Source organism: Diplotaxodon limnothrissa, linkage group LG12 (assembly GCF_057381915.1).
Source record: "Diplotaxodon limnothrissa isolate DT_005_m linkage group LG12, D_limnothrissa_male_GT1.1, whole genome shotgun sequence".
NCBI lineage: Eukaryota > Metazoa > Chordata > Actinopteri > Cichliformes > Cichlidae > Diplotaxodon > Diplotaxodon limnothrissa.
The window spans coordinates 39,289,669-39,310,405 of NC_140607.1; the positions used below are offsets into that span (position 1 = coordinate 39,289,669).

A 20,737-nucleotide genomic window follows, 5' to 3' on the forward strand; every position below is an offset into this window, starting at 1 on the left:
AAGACTCTTTGGTGCAATCGTAACTCACACGAGACATTTCCGAGCGATTCAAGTCTGGGCCCTACGCAGTACGCCAGGAGAGTGTCACTGGAAGCCCCTTTCAGCTGCTTCTGGAGAAAAGAGATGTCAGACTGGGCCGGGGGACTCTTTGCTGCCATCGGCCAGTATTGTGAGGGTAAGAGGGGAGACAATCACTTCATATGGTCAAAGATTGATGAGGTTTGAAGCCAGCGTTAACATGGTAGTACCTGAAAGGTAGTGAGCGGAGAAGTGCAAATAAACCTGGGGTGTACAACATCAGGCCTCGAGGGCCGGTGTCCTGCAGGTTTTAGGTATAACCCTGGGTCAACACACCTGAATCAAATGATTAGTTCATTACCAGGCCTCTGGAGAACTTCAAGAAATGTTGGGGAGGTAATTTAGCCATTTGAATCCCCTATGATGGATCAAGAATACATCTGAAACCTGCAGGACACTGGCCCTCGAGGCCTGGAGTTCGACACCTGTGAAATAAAGATTTGCCAAAGGAAGCCACATGCATTCAATTGGGACACTGACTAGCAAAGTGTCAAATGGAGAATGCGGGCGTCGATCCCGCTACCTCTCGCATGCTAAGCGAGCGCTCTACCATTTGAGCTAACTCCCCTGTGCCACATGTCTTACTTATTACAGGCTACACTTTGTCCATACTTGTTGTATGATCAAAATAGGGAAGGGGCACAAATCCTGAAATCTGCAAAGCGCCCAGGAGGTGGCTGAGAGACTAAGGCGGCTCGCTGACAATCCACTGTCATGCTAACGTGACTGAATGCCATCAGCCTTAGAGACAGACTGAGGAGACTGGACATCCAAGGGACTGTGGACTAGAGCCACTGCTAATTCACATTGAATGAAGCCAACTGAGGGAGGTGGTTCTAATCAATATGCTTACCGACCTCCTCCCCTTGGTTTTCAGTGTAGGGCAAGTGGGCCATTAGGAATGTTGCTATTCTGGAAGCAGAACGTCTTTCTACTACTGTATTAGCAGACCATTGTCTTTAACATGACCTGTGCAACAAGACCACATGGTGAACTAAAGTGAATACTGAGCCAAAGAAGAGCATTGCATCATGCCTGCTTTGGCAGCCAATCTTACACTGACAAGATGCATCAACATAAGCAGAAAGAGCTCTCGACGAGGATGGGATTCGAACCCACGCGTGCACAGCACAATGGATTAGCAGTCCATCGCCTTAACCTCTCGGCCACCTCATCTGCCGCACACTGCTCTTTGCCAGTAGCATTGGGAATTGACGAGGGATAATGTGTGAGCTGATCGCTGGTGTATGGACGCAGGGAGATTGACTCCAGATCCCCGACGAGGGGCTGCGTAACACTTTGGTAGAAGCCTGGAGTGATGCTGGCTTCTTCTTTGAGCCTGTTCTTCTTGGGGGTTGCCAGAGTGGATCGTCTGCCTCCATCTCACCCTGCCCCTAGCATTCTCCTCTGTCACACCAACCCTCTGCATGTCCTACTTGGCTACGTCTATGAACGTTGTCTTTGGTCTTTCTCTTATTCTCCTGCCCAGCCGCTCCGTATTTAACACCCTTTTCCCAGTATATCTTATATCCCTCCTCTGCACATGTGCAAATCACCTCAGCCTTGCTGGCCTAACGTCGTCTGCAAACGGCTCAACCCCAGCTGTCCCTCGCACGTGGTCATTTCACATCTGTTCCATCCTGGACACTCCCAAGCAAAAGCTTATCATCTTCAACTCTGCAGACTCCATCTGTGCCACACATCAGAGCAGCTCTCACTACCATCTTCTAAAGCTTGCCTTTCGCACTTGCTGCTATCCTTGTGTGACAAATCACCCCTGAATTTGTTCTCCACCCACACCCAATGGATTGGCTACACGCATGGCTTTGGGTCTCCTCGCGGATGTCCAAAAGTGTCCTGGAGAATGCGGGTATCGATCCCGCTGCCTCTCACATGCAAAGCGAGCGCTCTACCATTTGAGCTAATTCCCCATTGAGGGTTGAGCACTGCAGCTTCATCGTGCCATACGGAGCCTCAGCTCAGGTGGAACTAATCACAACACCCCCCTTTCAATGTTTTCTGGGCTTGTCAACTACAACAAGACTCTTTGGTGCAATCGTAACTCACACGAGACATTTCCGAGCGATTCAAGTCTGGGCCCTACGCAGTACGCCAGGAGAGTGTCACTGGAAGCCCCTTTCAGCTGCTTCTGGAGAAAAGAGATGTCAGACTGGGCCGGGGGACTCTTTGCTGCCATCGGCCAGTATTGTGAGGGTAAGAGGGGAGACAATCACTTCATATGGTCAAAGATTGATGAGGTTTGAAGCCAGCGTTAACATGGTAGTACCTGAAAGGTAGTGAGCGGAGAAGTGCAAATAAACCTGGGGTGTACAACATCAGGCCTCGAGGGCCGGTGTCCTGCAGGTTTTAGGTATAACCCTGGGTCAACACACCTGAATCAAATGATTAGTTCATTACCAGGCCTCTGGAGAACTTCAAGAAATGTTGGGGAGGTAATTTAGCCATTTGAATCCCCTATGATGGATCAAGAATACATCTGAAACCTGCAGGACACCGGCCCTCGAGGCCTGGAGTTCGACACCTGTGAAATAAAGATTTGCCAAAGGAAGCCACATGCATTCAATTGGGACACTGACTAGCAAAGTGTCAAATGGAGAATGCGGGCGTCGATCCCGCTACCTCTCGCATGCTAAGCGAGCGCTCTACCATTTGAGCTAACTCCCCTGTGCCACATGTCTTACTTATTACAGGCTACACTTTGTCCATACTTGTTGTATGATCAAAATAGGGAAGGGGCACAAATCCTGAAATCTGCAAAGCGCCCAGGAGGTGGCTGAGAGACTAAGGCGGCTCGCTGACAATCCACTGTCATGCTAACGTGACTGAATGCCATCAGCCTTAGAGACAGACTGAGGAGACTGGACATCCAAGGGACTGTGGACTAGAGCCACTGCTAATTCACATTGAATGAAGCCAACTGAGGGAGGTGGTTCTAATCAATATGCTTACCGACCTCCTCCCCTTGGTTTTCAGTGTAGGGCAAGTGGGCCATTAGGAATGTTGCTATTCTGGAAGCAGAACGTCTTTCTACTACTGTATTAGCAGACCATTGTCTTTAACATGACCTGTGCAACAAGACCACATGGTGAACTAAAGTGAATACTGAGCCAAAGAAGAGCATTGCATCATGCCTGCTTTGGCAGCCAATCTTACACTGACAAGATGCATCAACATAAGCAGAAAGAGCTCTCGACGAGGATGGGATTCGAACCCACGCGTGCACAGCACAATGGATTAGCAGTCCATCGCCTTAACCTCTCGACCACCTCATCTGCCGCACACTGCTCTTTGCCAGTAGCATTGGGAATTGACGAGGGATAATGTGTGAGCTGATCGCTGGTGTATGGACGCAGGGAGATTGACTCCAGATCCCCGACGAGGGGCTGCGTAACACTTTGGTAGAAGCCTGGAGTGATGCTGGCTTCTTCTTTGAGCCTGTTCTTCTTGGGGGTTGCCAGAGTGGATCGTCTGCCTCCATCTCACCCTGCCCCTAGCATTCTCCTCTGTCACACCAACCCTCTGCATGTCCTACTTGGCTACGTCTATGAACGTTGTCTTTGGTCTTTCTCTTATTCTCCTGCCCAGCCGCTCCGTATTTAACACCCTTTTCCCAGTATATCTTATATCCCTCCTCTGCACATGTGCAAATCACCTCAGCCTTGCTGGCCTAACGTCGTCTGCAAACGGCTCAACCCCAGCTGTCCCTCGCACGTGGTCATTTCACATCTGTTCCATCCTGGACACTCCCAAGCAAAAGCTTATCATCTTCAACTCTGCAGACTCCATCTGTGCCACACATCAGAGCAGCTCTCACTACCATCTTCTAAAGCTTGCCTTTCGCACTTGCTGCTATCCTTGTGTGACAAATCACCCCTGAATTTGTTCTCCACACACACCCAATGGATTGGCTACACGCATGGCTTTGGGTCTCCTCGCGGATGTCCAAAAGTGTCCTGGAGAATGCGGGTATCGATCCCGCTGCCTCTCACATGCAAAGCGAGCGCTCTACCATTTGAGCTAATTCCCCATTGAGGGTTGAGCACTGCAGCTTCATCGTGCCATACGGAGCCTCAGCTCAGGTGGAACTAATCACAACACCCCCCTTTCAATGTTTTCTGGGATTGTCAACTACAACAAGACTCTTTGGTGCAATCGTAACTCACACGAGACATTTCCGAGCGATTCAAGTCTGGGCCCTACGCAGTACGCCAGGAGAGTGTCACTGGAAGCCCCTTTCAGCTGCTTCTGGAGAAAAGAGATGTCAGACTGGGCCGGGGGACTCTTTGCTGCCATCGGCCAGTATTGTGAGGGTAAGAGGGGAGACAATCACTTCATATGGTCAAAGATTGATGAGGTTTGAAGCCAGCGTTAACATGGTAGTACCTGAAAGGTAGTGAGCGGAGAAGTGCAAATAAACCTGGGGTGTACAACATCAGGCCTCGAGGGCCGGTGTCCTGCAGGTTTTAGGTATAACCCTGGGTCAACACACCTGAATCAAATGATTAGTTCATTACCAGGCCTCTGGAGAACTTCAAGAAATGTTGGGGAGGTAATTTAGCCATTTGAATCCCCTATGATGGATCAAGAATACATCTGAAACCTGCAGGACACCGGCCCTCGAGGCCTGGAGTTCGACACCTGTGAAATAAAGATTTGCCAAAGGAAGCCACATGCATTCAATTGGGACACTGACTAGCAAAGTGTCAAATGGAGAATGCGGGCGTCGATCCCGCTACCTCTCGCATGCTAAGCGAGCGCTCTACCATTTGAGCTAACTCCCCTGTGCTACATGTCTTACTTATTACAGGCTACACTTTGTCCATACTTGTTGTATGATCAAAATAGGGAAGGGGCACAAATCCTGAAATCTGCAAAGCACCCAGGAGGTGGCTGAGAGACTAAGGCGGCTCGCTGACAATCCACTGTCATGCTAACGTGACTGAATGCCATCAGCCTTAGAGACAGACTGAGGAGACTGGACATCCAAGGGACTGTGGACTAGAGCCACTGCTAATTCACATTGAATGAAGCCAACTGAGGGAGGTGGTTCTAATCAATATGCTTACCGACCTCCTCCCCTTGGTTTTCAGTGTAGGGCAAGTTGGCCATTAGGAATGTTGCTATTCTGGAAGCAGAACGTCTTTCTACTACTGTATTAGCAGACCATTGTCTTTAACATGACCTGTGCAACAAGACCACATGGTGAACTAAAGTGAATACTGAGCCAAAGAAGAGCATTGCATCATGCCTGCTTTGGCAGCCAATCTTACACTGACAAGATGCATCAACATAAGCAGAAAGAGCTCTCGACGAGGATGGGATTCAAACCCACGCGTGCACAGCACAATGGATTAGCAGTCCATCGCCTTAACCTCTCGGCCACCTCATCTGCCGCACACTGCTCTTTGCCAGTAGCATTGGGAATTGACGAGGGATAATGTGTGAGCTGATCGCTGGTGTATGGACGCAGGGAGATTGACTCCAGATCCCCGACGAGGGGCTGCGTAACACTTTGGTAGAAGCCTGGAGTGATGCTGGCTTCTTCTTTGAGCCTGTTCTTCTTGGGGGTTGCCAGAGTGGATCGTCTGCCTCCATCTCACCCTGCCCCTAGCATTCTCCTCTGTCACACCAACCCTCTGCATGTCCTACTTGGCTACGTCTATGAACGTTGTCTTTGGTCTTTCTCTTATTCTCCTGCCCAGCCGCTCCGTATTTAACACCCTTTTCCCAGTATATCTTATATCCCTCCTCTGCACATGTGCAAATCACCTCAGCCTTGCTGGCCTAACGTCGTCTGCAAACGGCTCAACCCCAGCTGTCCCTCGCACGTGGTCATTTCACATCTGTTCCATCCTGGACACTCCCAAGCAAAAGCTTATCATCTTCAACTCTGCAGACTCCATCTGTGCCACACATCAGAGCAGCTCTCACTACCATCTTCTAAAGCTTGCCTTTCGCACTTGCTGCTATCCTTGTGTGACAAATCACCCCTGAATTTGTTCTCCACCCACACCCAATGGATTGGCTACACGCATGGCTTTGGGTTTCCTCGCGGATGTCCAAAAGTGTCCTGGAGAATGCGGGTATCGATCCCGCTGCCTCTCACATGCAAAGCGAGCGCTCTACCATTTGAGCTAATTCCCCATTGAGGGTTGAGCACTGCAGCTTCATCGTGCCATACGGAGCCTCAGCTCAGGTGGAACTAATCACAACACCCCCCTTTCAATGTTTTCTGGGCTTGTCAACTACAACAAGACTCTTTGGTGCAATCGTAACTCACACGAGACATTTCCGAGCGATTCAAGTCTGGGCCCTACGCAGTACGCCAGGAGAGTGTCACTGGAAGCCCCTTTCAGCTGCTTCTGGAGAAAAGAGATGTCAGACTGGGCCGGGGGACTCTTTGCTGCCATCGGCCAGTATTGTGAGGGTAAGAGGGGAGACAATCACTTCATATGGTCAAAGATTGATGAGGTTTGAAGCCAGCGTTAACATGGTAGTACCTGAAAGGTAGTGAGCGGAGAAGTGCAAATAAACCTGGGGTGTACAACATCAGGCCTCGAGGGCCGGTGTCCTGCAGGTTTTAGGTATAACCCTGGGTCAACACACCTGAATCAAATGATTAGTTCATTACCAGGCCTCTGGAGAACTTCAAGAAATGTTGGGGAGGTAATTTAGCCATTTGAATCCCCTATGATGGATCAAGAATACATCTGAAACCTGCAGGACACCGGCCCTCGAGGCCTGGAGTTCGACACCTGTGAAATAAAGATTTGCCAAAGGAAGCCACATGCATTCAATTGGGACACTGACTAGCAAAGTGTGAAATGGAGAATGCGGGCGTCGATCCCGCTACCTCTCGCATGCTAAGCGAGCGCTCTACCATTTGAGCTAACTCCCCTGTGCTACATGTCTTACTTATTACAGGCTACACTTTGTCCATACTTGTTGTATGATCAAAATAGGGAAGGGGCACAAATCCTGAAATCTGCAAAGCACCCAGGAGGTGGCTGAGAGACTAAGGCGGCTCGCTGACAATCCACTGTCATGCTAACGTGACTGAATGCCATCAGCCTTAGAGACAGACTGAGGAGACTGGACATCCAAGGGACTGTGGACTAGAGCCACTGCTAATTCACATTGAATGAAGCCAACTGAGGGAGGTGGTTCTAATCAATATGCTTACCGACCTCCTCCCCTTGGTTTTCAGTGTAGGGCAAGTTGGCCATTAGGAATGTTGCTATTCTGGAAGCAGAACGTCTTTCTACTACTGTATTAGCAGACCATTGTCTTTAACATGACCTGTGCAACAAGACCACATGGTGAACTAAAGTGAATACTGAGCCAAAGAAGAGCATTGCATCATGCCTGCTTTGGCAGCCAATCTTACACTGACAAGATGCATCAACATAAGCAGAAAGAGCTCTCGACGAGGATGGGATTCGAACCCACGCGTGCACAGGACAGTGGATTAGCAGTCCATCGCCTTAACCTCTCGGCCACCTCATCTGCCGCACACTGCTCTTTGCCAGTAGCATTGGGAATTGACGAGGGATAATGTGTGAGCTGATCGCTGGTGTATGGACGCAGGGAGATTGACTCCAGATCCCCGACGAGGGGCTGCGTAACACTTTGGTAGAAGCCTGGAGTGATGCTGGCTTCTTCTTTGAGCCTGTTCTTCTTGGGGGTTGCCAGAGTGGATCGTCTGCCTCCATCTCACCCTGCCCCTAGCATTCTCCTCTGTCACACCAACCCTCTGCATGTCCTACTTGGCTACGTCTATGAACGTTGTCTTTGGTCTTTCTCTTATTCTCCTGCCCAGCCGCTCCGTATTTAACACCCTTTTCCCAGTATATCTTATATCCCTCCTCTGCACATGTGCAAATCACCTCAGCCTTGCTGGCCTAACGTCGTCTGCAAACGGCTCAACCCCAGCTGTCCCTCGCACGTGGTCATTTCACATCTGTTCCATCCTGGACACTCCCAAGCAAAAGCTTATCATCTTCAACTCTGCAGACTCCATCTGTGCCACACATCAGAGCAGCTCTCACTACCATCTTCTAAAGCTTGCCTTTCGCACTTGCTGCTATCCTTGTGTGACAAATCACCCCTGAATTTGTTCTCCACACACACCCAATGGATTGGCTACACGCATGGCTTTGGGTCTCCTCGCGGATGTCCAAAAGTGTCCTGGAGAATGCGGGTATCGATCCCGCTGCCTCTCACATGCAAAGCGAGCGCTCTACCATTTGAGCTAATTCCCCATTGAGGGTTGAGCACTGCAGCTTCATCGTGCCATACGGAGCCTCAGCTCAGGTGGAACTAATCACAACACCCCCCTTTCAATGTTTTCTGGGCTTGTCAACTACAACAAGACTCTTTGGTGCAATCGTAACTCACACGAGACATTTCCGAGCGATTCAAGTCTGGGCCCTACGCAGTACGCCAGGAGAGTGTCACTGGAAGCCCCTTTCAGCTGCTTCTGGAGAAAAGAGATGTCAGACTGGGCCGGGGGACTCTTTGCTGCCATCGGCCAGTATTGTGAGGGTAAGAGGGGAGACAATCACTTCATATGGTCAAAGATTGATGAGGTTTGAAGCCAGCGTTAACATGGTAGTACCTGAAAGGTAGTGAGCGGAGAAGTGCAAATAAACCTGGGGTGTACAACATCAGGCCTCGAGGGCCGGTGTCCTGCAGGTTTTAGGTATAACCCTGGGTCAACACACCTGAATCAAATGATTAGTTCATTACCAGGCCTCTGGAGAACTTCAAGAAATGTTGGGGAGGTAATTTAGCCATTTGAATCCCCTATGATGGATCAAGAATACATCTGAAACCTGCAGGACACCGGCCCTCGAGGCCTGGAGTTCGACACCTGTGAAATAAAGATTTGCCAAAGGAAGCCACATGCATTCAATTGGGACACTGACTAGCAAAGTGTCAAATGGAGAATGCGGGCGTCGATCCCGCTACCTCTCGCATGCTAAGCGAGCGCTCTACCATTTGAGCTAACTCCCCTGTGCCACATGTCTTACTTATTACAGGCTACACTTTGTCCATACTTGTTGTATGATCAAAATAGGGAAGGGGCACAAATCCTGAAATCTGCAAAGCACCCAGGAGGTGGCTGAGAGACTAAGGCGGCTCGCTGACAATCCACTGTCATGCTAACGTGACTGAATGCCATCAGCCTTAGAGACAGACTGAGGAGACTGGACATCCAAGGGACTGTGGACTAGAGCCACTGCTAATTCACATTGAATGAAGCCAACTGAGGGAGGTGGTTCTAATCAATATGCTTACCGACCTCCTCCCCTTGGTTTTCAGTGTAGGGCAAGTTGGCCATTAGGAATGTTGCTATTCTGGAAGCAGAACGTCTTTCTACTACTGTATTAGCAGACCATTGTCTTTAACATGACCTGTGCAACAAGACCACATGGTGAACTAAAGTGAATACTGAGCCAAAGAAGAGCATTGCATCATGCCTGCTTTGGCAGCCAATCTTACACTGACAAGATGCATCAACATAAGCAGAAAGAGCTCTCGACGAGGATGGGATTCGAACCCACGCGTGCACAGCACAATGGATTAGCAGTCCATCGCCTTAACCTCTCGGCCACCTCATCTGCCGCACACTGCTCTTTGCCAGTAGCATTGGGAATTGACGAGGGATAATGTGTGAGCTGATCGCTGGTGTATGGACGCAGGGAGATTGACTCCAGATCCCCGACGAGGGGCTGCGTAACACTTTGGTAGAAGCCTGGAGTGATGCTGGCTTCTTCTTTGAGCCTGTTCTTCTTGGGGGTTGCCAGAGTGGATCGTCTGCCTCCATCTCACCCTGCCCCTAGCATTCTCCTCTGTCACACCAACCCTCTGCATGTCCTACTTGGCTACGTCTATGAACGTTGTCTTTGGTCTTTCTCTTATTCTCCTGCCCAGCCGCTCCGTATTTAACACCCTTTTCCCAGTATATCTTATATCCCTCCTCTGCACATGTGCAAATCACCTCAGCCTTGCTGGCCTAACGTCGTCTGCAAACGGCTCAACCCCAGCTGTCCCTCGCACGTGGTCATTTCACATCTGTTCCATCCTGGACACTCCCAAGCAAAAGCTTATCATCTTCAACTCTGCAGACTCCATCTGTGCCACACATCAGAGCAGCTCTCACTACCATCTTCTAAAGCTTGCCTTTCGCACTTGCTGCTATCCTTGTGTGACAAATCACCCCTGAATTTGTTCTCCACACACACCCAATGGATTGGCTACACGCATGGCTTTGGGTCTCCTCGCGGATGTCCAAAAGTGTCCTGGAGAATGCGGGTATCGATCCCGCTGCCTCTCACATGCAAAGCGAGCGCTCTACCATTTGAGCTAATTCCCCATTGAGGGTTGAGCACTGCAGCTTCATCGTGCCATACGGAGCCTCAGCTCAGGTGGAACTAATCACAACACCCCCCTTTCAATGTTTTCTGGGATTGTCAACTACAACAAGACTCTTTGGTGCAATCGTAACTCACACGAGACATTTCCGAGCGATTCAAGTCTGGGCCCTACGCAGTACGCCAGGAGAGTGTCACTGGAAGCCCCTTTCAGCTGCTTCTGGAGAAAAGAGATGTCAGACTGGGCCGGGGGACTCTTTGCTGCCATCGGCCAGTATTGTGAGGGTAAGAGGGGAGACAATCACTTCATATGGTCAAAGATTGATGAGGTTTGAAGCCAGCGTTAACATGGTAGTACCTGAAAGGTAGTGAGCGGAGAAGTGCAAATAAACCTGGGGTGTACAACATCAGGCCTCGAGGGCCGGTGTCCTGCAGGTTTTAGGTATAACCCTGGGTCAACACACCTGAATCAAATGATTAGTTCATTACCAGGCCTCTGGAGAACTTCAAGAAATGTTGGGGAGGTAATTTAGCCATTTGAATCCCCTATGATGGATCAAGAATACATCTGAAACCTGCAGGACACCGGCCCTCGAGGCCTGGAGTTCGACACCTGTGAAATAAAGATTTGCCAAAGGAAGCCACATGCATTCAATTGGGACACTGACTAGCAAAGTGTCAAATGGAGAATGCGGGCGTCGATCCCGCTACCTCTCGCATGCTAAGCGAGCGCTCTACCATTTGAGCTAACTCCCCTGTGCTACATGTCTTACTTATTACAGGCTACACTTTGTCCATACTTGTTGTATGATCAAAATAGGGAAGGGGCACAAATCCTGAAATCTGCAAAGCACCCAGGAGGTGGCTGAGAGACTAAGGCGGCTCGCTGACAATCCACTGTCATGCTAACGTGACTGAATGCCATCAGCCTTAGAGACAGACTGAGGAGACTGGACATCCAAGGGACTGTGGACTAGAGCCACTGCTAATTCACATTGAATGAAGCCAACTGAGGGAGGTGGTTCTAATCAATATGCTTACCGACCTCCTCCCCTTGGTTTTCAGTGTAGGGCAAGTTGGCCATTAGGAATGTTGCTATTCTGGAAGCAGAACGTCTTTCTACTACTGTATTAGCAGACCATTGTCTTTAACATGACCTGTGCAACAAGACCACATGGTGAACTAAAGTGAATACTGAGCCAAAGAAGAGCATTGCATCATGCCTGCTTTGGCAGCCAATCTTACACTGACAAGATGCATCAACATAAGCAGAAAGAGCTCTCGACGAGGATGGGATTCAAACCCAAGCGTGCACAGCACAATGGATTAGCAGTCCATCGCCTTAACCTCTCGGCCACCTCATCTGCCGCACACTGCTCTTTGCCAGTAGCATTGGGAATTGACGAGGGATAATGTGTGAGCTGATCGCTGGTGTATGGACGCAGGGAGATTGACTCCAGATCCCCGACGAGGGGCTGCGTAACACTTTGGTAGAAGCCTGGAGTGATGCTGGCTTCTTCTTTGAGCCTGTTCTTCTTGGGGGTTGCCAGAGTGGATCGTCTGCCTCCATCTCACCCTGCCCCTAGCATTCTCCTCTGTCACACCAACCCTCTGCATGTCCTACTTGGCTACGTCTATGAACGTTGTCTTTGGTCTTTCTCTTATTCTCCTGCCCAGCCGCTCCGTATTTAACACCCTTTTCCCAGTATATCTTATATCCCTCCTCTGCACATGTGCAAATCACCTCAGCCTTGCTGGCCTAACGTCGTCTGCAAACGGCTCAACCCCAGCTGTCCCTCGCACGTGGTCATTTCACATCTGTTCCATCCTGGACACTCCCAAGCAAAAGCTTATCATCTTCAACTCTGCAGACTCCATCTGTGCCACACATCAGAGCAGCTCTCACTACCATCTTCTAAAGCTTGCCTTTCGCACTTGCTGCTATCCTTGTGTGACAAATCACCCCTGAATTTGTTCTCCACCCACACCCAATGGATTGGCTACACGCATGGCTTTGGGTTTCCTCGCGGATGTCCAAAAGTGTCCTGGAGAATGCGGGTATCGATCCCGCTGCCTCTCACATGCAAAGCGAGCGCTCTACCATTTGAGCTAATTCCCCATTGAGGGTTGAGCACTGCAGCTTCATCGTGCCATACGGAGCCTCAGCTCAGGTGGAACTAATCACAACACCCCCCTTTCAATGTTTTCTGGGCTTGTCAACTACAACAAGACTCTTTGGTGCAATCGTAACTCACACGAGACATTTCCGAGCGATTCAAGTCTGGGCCCTACGCAGTACGCCAGGAGAGTGTCACTGGAAGCCCCTTTCAGCTGCTTCTGGAGAAAAGAGATGTCAGACTGGGCCGGGGGACTCTTTGCTGCCATCGGCCAGTATTGTGAGGGTAAGAGGGGAGACAATCACTTCATATGGTCAAAGATTGATGAGGTTTGAAGCCAGCGTTAACATGGTAGTACCTGAAAGGTAGTGAGCGGAGAAGTGCAAATAAACCTGGGGTGTACAACATCAGGCCTCGAGGGCCGGTGTCCTGCAGGTTTTAGGTATAACCCTGGGTCAACACACCTGAATCAAATGATTAGTTCATTACCAGGCCTCTGGAGAACTTCAAGAAATGTTGGGGAGGTAATTTAGCCATTTGAATCCCCTATGATGGATCAAGAATACATCTGAAACCTGCAGGACACCGGCCCTCGAGGCCTGGAGTTCGACACCTGTGAAATAAAGATTTGCCAAAGGAAGCCACATGCATTCAATTGGGACACTGACTAGCAAAGTGTCAAATGGAGAATGCGGGCGTCGATCCCGCTACCTCTCGCATGCTAAGTGAGCGCTCTACCATTTGAGCTAACTCCCCTGTGCCACATGTCTTACTTATTACAGGCTACACTTTGTCCATACTTGTTGTATGATCAAAATAGGGAAGGGGCACAAATCCTGAAATCTGCAAAGCACCCAGGAGGTGGCTGAGAGACTAAGGCGGCTCGCTGACAATCCACTGTCATGCTAACGTGACTGAATGCCATCAGCCTTAGAGACAGACTGAGGAGACTGGACATCCAAGGGACTGTGGACTAGAGCCACTGCTAATTCACATTGAATGAAGCCAACTGAGGGAGGTGGTTCTAATCAATATGCTTACCGACCTCCTCCCCTTGGTTTTCAGTGTAGGGCAAGTTGGCCATTAGGAATGTTGCTATTCTGGAAGCAGAACGTCTTTCTACTACTGTATTAGCAGACCATTGTCTTTAACATGACCTGTGCAACAAGACCACATGGTGAACTAAAGTGAATACTGAGCCAAAGAAGAGCATTGCATCATGCCTGCTTTGGCAGCCAATCTTACACTGACAAGATGCATCAACATAAGCAGAAAGAGCTCTCGACGAGGATGGGATTCGAACCCACGCGTGCACAGGACAGTGGATTAGCAGTCCATCGCCTTAACCTCTCGGCCACCTCATCTGCCGCACACTGCTCTTTGCCAGTAGCATTGGGAATTGACGAGGGATAATGTGTGAGCTGATCGCTGGTGTATGGACGCAGGGAGATTGACTCCAGATCCCCGACGAGGGGCTGCGTAACACTTTGGTAGAAGCCTGGAGTGATGCTGGCTTCTTCTTTGAGCCTGTTCTTCTTGGGGGTTGCCAGAGTGGATCGTCTGCCTCCATCTCACCCTGCCCCTAGCATTCTCCTCTGTCACACCAACCCTCTGCATGTCCTACTTGGCTACGTCTATGAACGTTGTCTTTGGTCTTTCTCTTATTCTCCTGCCCAGCCGCTCCGTATTTAACACCCTTTTCCCAGTATATCTTATATCCCTCCTCTGCACATGTGCAAATCACCTCAGCCTTGCTGGCCTAACGTCGTCTGCAAACGGCTCAACCCCAGCTGTCCCTCGCACGTGGTCATTTCACATCTGTTCCATCCTGGACACTCCCAAGCAAAAGCTTATCATCTTCAACTCTGCAGACTCCATCTGTGCCACACATCAGAGCAGCTCTCACTACCATCTTCTAAAGCTTGCCTTTCGCACTTGCTGCTATCCTTGTGTGACAAATCACCCCTGAATTTGTTCTCCACACACACCCAATGGATTGGCTACACGCATGGCTTTGGGTCTCCTCGCGGATGTCCAAAAGTGTCCTGGAGAATGCGGGTATCGATCCCGCTGCCTCTCACATGCAAAGCGAGCGCTCTACCATTTGAGCTAATTCCCCATTGAGGGTTGAGCACTGCAGCTTCATCGTGCCATACGGAGCCTCAGCTCAGGTGGAACTAATCACAACACCCCCCTTTCAATGTTTTCTGGGCTTGTCAACTACAACAAGACTCTTTGGTGCAATCGTAACTCACACGAGACATTTCCGAGCGATTCAAGTCTGGGCCCTACGCAGTACGCCAGGAGAGTGTCACTGGAAGCCCCTTTCAGCTGCTTCTGGAGAAAAGAGATGTCAGACTGGGCCGGGGGACTCTTTGCTGCCATCGGCCAGTATTGTGAGGGTAAGAGGGGAGACAATCACTTCATATGGTCAAAGATTGATGAGGTTTGAAGCCAGCGTTAACATGGTAGTACCTGAAAGGTAGTGAGCGGAGAAGTGCAAATAAACCTGGGGTGTACAACATCAGGCCTCGAGGGCCGGTGTCCTGCAGGTTTTAGGTATAACCCTGGGTCAACACACCTGAATCAAATGATTAGTTCATTACCAGGCCTCTGGAGAACTTCAAGAAATGTTGGGGAGGTAATTTAGCCATTTGAATCCCCTATGATGGATCAAGAATACATCTGAAACCTGCAGGACACCGGCCCTCGAGGCCTGGAGTTCGACACCTGTGAAATAAAGATTTGCCAAAGGAAGCCACATGCATTCAATTGGGACACTGACTAGCAAAGTGTCAAATGGAGAATGCGGGCGTCGATCCCGCTACCTCTCGCATGCTAAGCGAGCGCTCTACCATTTGAGCTAACTCCCCTGTGCCACATGTCTTACTTATTACAGGCTACACTTTGTCCATACTTGTTGTATGATCAAAATAGGGAAGGGGCACAAATCCTGAAATCTGCAAAGCACCCAGGAGGTGGCTGAGAGACTAAGGCGGCTCGCTGACAATCCACTGTCATGCTAACGTGACTGAATGCCATCAGCCTTAGAGACAGACTGAGGAGACTGGACATCCAAGGGACTGTGGACTAGAGCCACTGCTAATTCACATTGAATGAAGCCAACTGAGGGAGGTGGTTCTAATCAATATGCTTACCGACCTCCTCCCCTTGGTTTTCAGTGTAGGGCAAGTTGGCCATTAGGAATGTTGCTATTCTGGAAGCAGAACGTCTTTCTACTACTGTATTAGCAGACCATTGTCTTTAACATGACCTGTGCAACAAGACCACATGGTGAACTAAAGTGAATACTGAGCCAAAGAAGAGCATTGCATCATGCCTGCTTTGGCAGCCAATCTTACACTGACAAGATGCATCAACATAAGCAGAAAGAGCTCTCGACGAGGATGGGATTCGAACCCACGCGTGCACAGCACAATGGATTAGCAGTCCATCGCCTTAACCTCTCGGCCACCTCATCTGCCGCACACTGCTCTTTGCCAGTAGCATTGGGAATTGACGAGGGATAATGTGTGAGCTGATCGCTGGTGTATGGACGCAGGGAGATTGACTCCAGATCCCCGACGAGGGGCTGCGTAACACTTTGGTAGAAGCCTGGAGTGATGCTGGCTTCTTCTTTGAGCCTGTTCTTCTTGGGGGTTGCCAGAGTGGATCGTCTGCCTCCATCTCACCCTGCCCCTAGCATTCTCCTCTGTCACACCAACCCTCTGCATGTCCTACTTGGCTACGTCTATGAACGTTGTCTTTGGTCTTTCTCTTATTCTCCTGCCCAGCCGCTCCGTATTTAACACCCTTTTCCCAGTATATCTTATATCCCTCCTCTGCACATGTGCAAATCACCTCAGCCTTGCTGGCCTAACGTCGTCTGCAAACGGCTCAACCCCAGCTGTCCCTCGCACGTGGTCATTTCACATCTGTTCCATCCTGGACACTCCCAAGCAAAAGCTTATCATCTTCAACTCTGCAGACTCCATCTGTGCCACACATCAGAGCAGCTCTCACTACCATCTTCTAAAGCTTGCCTTTCGCACTTGCTGCTATCCTTGTGTGACAAATCACCCCTGAATTTGTTCTCCACACACACCCAATGGATTGGCTACACGCATGGCTTTGGGTCTCCTCGCGGATGTCCAAAAGTGTCCTGGAGAATGCGGGTATCGATCCCGCTGCCTCTCACATGCAAAGCGAGCGCTCTACCATTTGAGCTAATTCCCCATTGAGGGTTGAGCACTGCAGCTTCATCGTGCCATACGGAGCCTCAGCTCAGGTGGAACTAATCACAACACCCCCCTTTCAATGTTTTCTGGGATTGTCAACTACAACAAGACTCTTTGGTGCAATCGTAACTCACACGAGACATTTCCGAGCGATTCAAGTCTGGGCCCTACGCAGTACGCCAGGAGAGTGTCACTGGAAGCCCCTTTCAGCTGCTTCTGGAGAAAAGAGATGTCAGACTGGGCCGGGGGACTCTTTGCTGCCATCGGCCAGTATTGTGAGGGTAAGAGGGGAGACAATCACTTCATATGGTCAAAGATTGATGAGGTTTGAAGCCAGCGTTAACATGGTAGTACCTGAAAGGTAGTGAGCGGAGAAGTGCAAATAAACCTGGGGTGTACAACATCAGGCCTCGAGGGCCGGTGTCCTGCAGGTTTTAGGTATAACCCTGGGTCAACACACCTGAATCAAATGATTAGTTCATTACCAGGCCTCTGGAGAACTTCAAGAAATGTTGGGGAGGTAATTTAGCCATTTGAATCCCCTATGATGGATCAAGAATACATCTGAAACCTGCAGGACACCGGCCCTCGAGGCCTGGAGTTCGACACCTGTGAAATAAAGATTTGCCAAAGGAAGCCACATGCATTCAATTGGGACACTGACTAGCAAAGTGTCAAATGGAGAATGCGGGCGTCGATCCCGCTACCTCTCGCATGCTAAGCGAGCGCTCTACCATTTGAGCTAACTCCCCTGTGCCACATGTCTTACTTATTACAGGCTACACTTTGTCCATACTTGTTGTATGATCAAAATAGGGAAGGGGCACAAATCCTGAAATCTGCAAAGCGCCCAGGAGGTGGCTGAGAGACTAAGGCGGCTCGCTGACAATCCACTGTCATGCTAACGTGACTGAATGCCATCAGCCTTAGAGACAGACTGAGGAGACTGGACATCCAAGGGACTGTGGACTAGAGCCACTGCTAATTCACATTGAATGAAGCCAACTGAGGGAGGTGGTTCTAATCAATATGCTTACCGACCTCCTCCCCTTGGTTTTCAGTGTAGGGCAAGTGGGCCATTAGGAATGTTGCTATTCTGGAAGCAGAACGTCTTTCTACTACTGTATTAGCAGACCATTGTCTTTAACATGACCTGTGCAACAAGACCACATGGTGAATTAAAATGAAAACTGAGCATTGCATCATGCCTGCTTTGGCAGCCAATCTTACACTGACAAGATGCATCAACATAAGCAGAAAGAGCTCTCGACGAGGATGGGATTCGAACCCACGCGTGCACAGCACAATGGATTAGCAGTCCATCGCCTTAACCTCTCGGCCACCTCATCTGCCGCACACTGCTCTTTGCCAGTAGCATTGGGAATTGACGAGGGATAATGTGTGAGCTGATCGCTGGTGTATGGACGCAGGGAGATTGACTCCAGATCCCCGACGAGGGGCTGCGTAACACTTTGGTAGAAGCCTGGAGTGATGCTGGCTTCTTCTTTGAGCCTGTTCTTCTTGGGGGTTGCCAGAGTGGATCGTCTGCCTCCATCTCACCCTGCCCCTAGCATTCTCCTCTGTCACACCAACCCTCTGCATGTCCTACTTGGCTACGTCTATGAACGTTGTCTTTGGTCTTTCTCTTATTCTCCTGCCCAGCCGCTCCGTATTTAACACCCTTTTCCCAGTATATCTTATATCCCTCCTCTGCACATGTGCAAATCACCTCAGCCTTGCTGGCCTAACGTCGTCTGCAAACGGCTCAACCCCAGCTGTCCCTCGCACGTGGTCATTTCACATCTGTTCCATCCTGGACACTCCCAAGCAAAAGCTTATCATCTTCAACTCTGCAGACTCCATCTGTGCCACACATCAGAGCAGCTCTCACTACCATCTTCTAAAGCTTGCCTTTCGCACTTGCTGCTATCCTTGTGTGACAAATCACCCCTGAATTTGTTCTCCACACACACCCAATGGATTGGCTACACGCATGGCTTTGGGTCTCCTCGCGGATGTCCAAAAGTGTCCTGGAGAATGCGGGTATCGATCCCGCTGCCTCTCACATGCAAAGCGAGCGCTCTACCATTTGAGCTAATTCCCCATTGAGGGTTGAGCACTGCAGCTTCATCGTGCCATACGGAGCCTCAGCTCAGGTGGAACTAATCACAACACCCCCCTTTCAATGTTTTCTGGGATTGTCAACTACAACAAGACTCTTTGGTGCAATCGTAACTCACACGAGACATTTCCGAGCGATTCAAGTCTGGGCCCTACGCAGTACGCCAGGAGAGTGTCACTGGAAGCCCCTTTCAGCTGCTTCTGGAGAAAAGAGATGTCAGACTGGGCCGGGGGACTCTTTGCTGCCATCGGCCAGTATTGTGAGGGTAAGAGGGGAGACAATCACTTCATATGGTCAAAGATTGATGAGGTTTGAAGCCAGCGTTAACATGGTAGTACCTGAAAGGTAGTGAGCGGAGAAGTGCAAATAAACCTGGGGTGTACAACATCAGGCCTCGAGGGCCGGTGTCCTGCAGGTTTTAGGTATAACCCTGGGTCAACACACCTGAATCAAATGATTAGTTCATTACCAGGCCTCTGGAGAACTTCAAGAAATGTTGGGGAGGTAATTTAGCCATTTGAATCCCCTATGATGGATCAAGAATACATCTGAAACCTGCAGGACACCGGCCCTCGAGGCCTGGAGTTCGACACCTGTGAAATAAAGATTTGCCAAAGGAAGCCACATGCATTCAATTGGGACACTGACTAGCAAAGTGTCAAATGGAGAATGCGGGCGTCGATCCCGCTACCTCTCGCATGCTAAGCGAGCGCTCTACCATTTGAGCTAACTCCCCTGTGCCACATGTCTTACTTATTACAGGCTACACTTTGTCCATACTTGTTGTATGATCAAAATAGGGAAGGGGCACAAATCCTGAAATCTGCAAAGCGCCCAGGAGGTGGCTGAGAGACTAAGGCGGCTCGCTGACAATCCACTGTCATGCTAACGTGACTGAATGCCATCAGCCTTAGAGACAGACTGAGGAGACTGGACATCCAAGGGACTGTGGACTAGAGCCACTGCTAATTCACATTGAATGAAGCCAACTGAGGGAGGTGGTTTTAATCAATATGCTTACCGACCTCCTCCCCTTGGTTTTCAGTGTAGGGCAAGTGGGCCATTAGGAATGTTGCTATTCTGGAAGCAGAACGTCTTTCTACTACTGTATTAGCAGACCATTGTCTTTAACATGACCTGTGCAACAAGACCACATGGTGAATTAAAATGAAAACTGAGCATTGCATCATGCCTGCTTTGGCAGCCAATCTTACACTGACAAGATGCATCAACATAAGCAGAAAGAGCTCTCGACGAGGATGGGATTCAAACCCACGCGTGCACAGCACAGTGGATTAGCAGTCCATCGCCTTAACCTCTCGGCCACCTCATCTGCCGCACACTGCTCTTTGCCAGTAGCATTGGGAATTGACGAGGGATAATGTGTGAGCTGATCGCTGGTGTATGGACGCAGGGAGATTGACTCCAGATCCCCGACGAGGGGCTGCGTAACACTTTGGTAGAAGCCTGGAGTGATGCTGGCTTCTTCTTTGAGCCTGTTCTTCTTGGGGGTTGCCAGAGTGGATCGTCTGCCTCCATCTCACCCTGCCCCTAGCATTCTCCTCTGTCACACCAACCCTCTGCATGTCCTACTTGGCTACGTCTATGAACGTTGTCTTTGGTCTTTCTCTTATTCTCCTGCCCAGCCGCTCCGTATTTAACACCCTTTTCCCAGTATATCTTATATCCCTCCTCTGCACATGTGCAAATCACCTCAGCCTTGCTGGCCTAACGTCGTCTGCAAACGGCTCAACCCCAGCTGTCCCTCGCACGTGGTCATTTCAC

General features: G+C 49.9%; 28 non-coding genes across 28 annotated transcripts; all 28 read right to left on the reverse strand.

Moving 5' to 3' along the window:
• Positions 1-573: 573 nt before the first annotated feature.
• Positions 574-646, reverse strand: trnaa-agc (transfer RNA alanine (anticodon AGC)). Its single transcript has one exon. It is a non-coding gene; the product is annotated as a tRNA-Ala (tRNA).
• A 526-nt stretch (positions 647-1,172) lies between these two features.
• On the reverse strand, positions 1,173-1,254 carry trnas-gcu (transfer RNA serine (anticodon GCU)). Its single transcript has one exon. It is a non-coding gene; the product is annotated as a tRNA-Ser (tRNA).
• Positions 1,255-1,936: 682 nt separating this feature from the next.
• trnaa-ugc (transfer RNA alanine (anticodon UGC)) lies at positions 1,937-2,009 on the reverse strand. The gene has a single exon. It is a non-coding gene; the product is annotated as a tRNA-Ala (tRNA).
• Positions 2,010-2,690: 681 nt separating this feature from the next.
• trnaa-agc (transfer RNA alanine (anticodon AGC)) lies at positions 2,691-2,763 on the reverse strand. The gene has a single exon. It is a non-coding gene; the product is annotated as a tRNA-Ala (tRNA).
• Positions 2,764-3,289: 526 nt separating this feature from the next.
• Positions 3,290-3,371, reverse strand: trnas-gcu (transfer RNA serine (anticodon GCU)). The gene has a single exon. It is a non-coding gene; the product is annotated as a tRNA-Ser (tRNA).
• A 682-nt stretch (positions 3,372-4,053) lies between these two features.
• trnaa-ugc (transfer RNA alanine (anticodon UGC)) lies at positions 4,054-4,126 on the reverse strand. The gene has a single exon. It is a non-coding gene; the product is annotated as a tRNA-Ala (tRNA).
• A 681-nt stretch (positions 4,127-4,807) lies between these two features.
• On the reverse strand, positions 4,808-4,880 carry trnaa-agc (transfer RNA alanine (anticodon AGC)). The gene has a single exon. It is a non-coding gene; the product is annotated as a tRNA-Ala (tRNA).
• Positions 4,881-5,406: 526 nt separating this feature from the next.
• On the reverse strand, positions 5,407-5,488 carry trnas-gcu (transfer RNA serine (anticodon GCU)). The gene has a single exon. It is a non-coding gene; the product is annotated as a tRNA-Ser (tRNA).
• Positions 5,489-6,170: 682 nt separating this feature from the next.
• On the reverse strand, positions 6,171-6,243 carry trnaa-ugc (transfer RNA alanine (anticodon UGC)). The gene has a single exon. It is a non-coding gene; the product is annotated as a tRNA-Ala (tRNA).
• A 681-nt stretch (positions 6,244-6,924) lies between these two features.
• trnaa-agc (transfer RNA alanine (anticodon AGC)) lies at positions 6,925-6,997 on the reverse strand. Its single transcript has one exon. It is a non-coding gene; the product is annotated as a tRNA-Ala (tRNA).
• A 526-nt stretch (positions 6,998-7,523) lies between these two features.
• trnas-gcu (transfer RNA serine (anticodon GCU)) lies at positions 7,524-7,605 on the reverse strand. Its single transcript has one exon. It is a non-coding gene; the product is annotated as a tRNA-Ser (tRNA).
• Positions 7,606-8,287: 682 nt separating this feature from the next.
• trnaa-ugc (transfer RNA alanine (anticodon UGC)) lies at positions 8,288-8,360 on the reverse strand. Its single transcript has one exon. It is a non-coding gene; the product is annotated as a tRNA-Ala (tRNA).
• Positions 8,361-9,041: 681 nt separating this feature from the next.
• Positions 9,042-9,114, reverse strand: trnaa-agc (transfer RNA alanine (anticodon AGC)). The gene has a single exon. It is a non-coding gene; the product is annotated as a tRNA-Ala (tRNA).
• Positions 9,115-9,640: 526 nt separating this feature from the next.
• trnas-gcu (transfer RNA serine (anticodon GCU)) lies at positions 9,641-9,722 on the reverse strand. Its single transcript has one exon. It is a non-coding gene; the product is annotated as a tRNA-Ser (tRNA).
• A 682-nt stretch (positions 9,723-10,404) lies between these two features.
• Positions 10,405-10,477, reverse strand: trnaa-ugc (transfer RNA alanine (anticodon UGC)). Its single transcript has one exon. It is a non-coding gene; the product is annotated as a tRNA-Ala (tRNA).
• Positions 10,478-11,158: 681 nt separating this feature from the next.
• On the reverse strand, positions 11,159-11,231 carry trnaa-agc (transfer RNA alanine (anticodon AGC)). The gene has a single exon. It is a non-coding gene; the product is annotated as a tRNA-Ala (tRNA).
• A 526-nt stretch (positions 11,232-11,757) lies between these two features.
• Positions 11,758-11,839, reverse strand: trnas-gcu (transfer RNA serine (anticodon GCU)). Its single transcript has one exon. It is a non-coding gene; the product is annotated as a tRNA-Ser (tRNA).
• A 682-nt stretch (positions 11,840-12,521) lies between these two features.
• On the reverse strand, positions 12,522-12,594 carry trnaa-ugc (transfer RNA alanine (anticodon UGC)). The gene has a single exon. It is a non-coding gene; the product is annotated as a tRNA-Ala (tRNA).
• Positions 12,595-13,874: 1,280 nt separating this feature from the next.
• On the reverse strand, positions 13,875-13,956 carry trnas-gcu (transfer RNA serine (anticodon GCU)). Its single transcript has one exon. It is a non-coding gene; the product is annotated as a tRNA-Ser (tRNA).
• Positions 13,957-14,638: 682 nt separating this feature from the next.
• On the reverse strand, positions 14,639-14,711 carry trnaa-ugc (transfer RNA alanine (anticodon UGC)). Its single transcript has one exon. It is a non-coding gene; the product is annotated as a tRNA-Ala (tRNA).
• A 681-nt stretch (positions 14,712-15,392) lies between these two features.
• trnaa-agc (transfer RNA alanine (anticodon AGC)) lies at positions 15,393-15,465 on the reverse strand. Its single transcript has one exon. It is a non-coding gene; the product is annotated as a tRNA-Ala (tRNA).
• A 526-nt stretch (positions 15,466-15,991) lies between these two features.
• trnas-gcu (transfer RNA serine (anticodon GCU)) lies at positions 15,992-16,073 on the reverse strand. The gene has a single exon. It is a non-coding gene; the product is annotated as a tRNA-Ser (tRNA).
• A 682-nt stretch (positions 16,074-16,755) lies between these two features.
• Positions 16,756-16,828, reverse strand: trnaa-ugc (transfer RNA alanine (anticodon UGC)). The gene has a single exon. It is a non-coding gene; the product is annotated as a tRNA-Ala (tRNA).
• Positions 16,829-17,509: 681 nt separating this feature from the next.
• On the reverse strand, positions 17,510-17,582 carry trnaa-agc (transfer RNA alanine (anticodon AGC)). Its single transcript has one exon. It is a non-coding gene; the product is annotated as a tRNA-Ala (tRNA).
• A 515-nt stretch (positions 17,583-18,097) lies between these two features.
• On the reverse strand, positions 18,098-18,179 carry trnas-gcu (transfer RNA serine (anticodon GCU)). Its single transcript has one exon. It is a non-coding gene; the product is annotated as a tRNA-Ser (tRNA).
• Positions 18,180-18,861: 682 nt separating this feature from the next.
• trnaa-ugc (transfer RNA alanine (anticodon UGC)) lies at positions 18,862-18,934 on the reverse strand. Its single transcript has one exon. It is a non-coding gene; the product is annotated as a tRNA-Ala (tRNA).
• Positions 18,935-19,615: 681 nt separating this feature from the next.
• On the reverse strand, positions 19,616-19,688 carry trnaa-agc (transfer RNA alanine (anticodon AGC)). Its single transcript has one exon. It is a non-coding gene; the product is annotated as a tRNA-Ala (tRNA).
• Positions 19,689-20,203: 515 nt separating this feature from the next.
• trnas-gcu (transfer RNA serine (anticodon GCU)) lies at positions 20,204-20,285 on the reverse strand. The gene has a single exon. It is a non-coding gene; the product is annotated as a tRNA-Ser (tRNA).
• Positions 20,286-20,737: the final 452 nt, after the last annotated feature.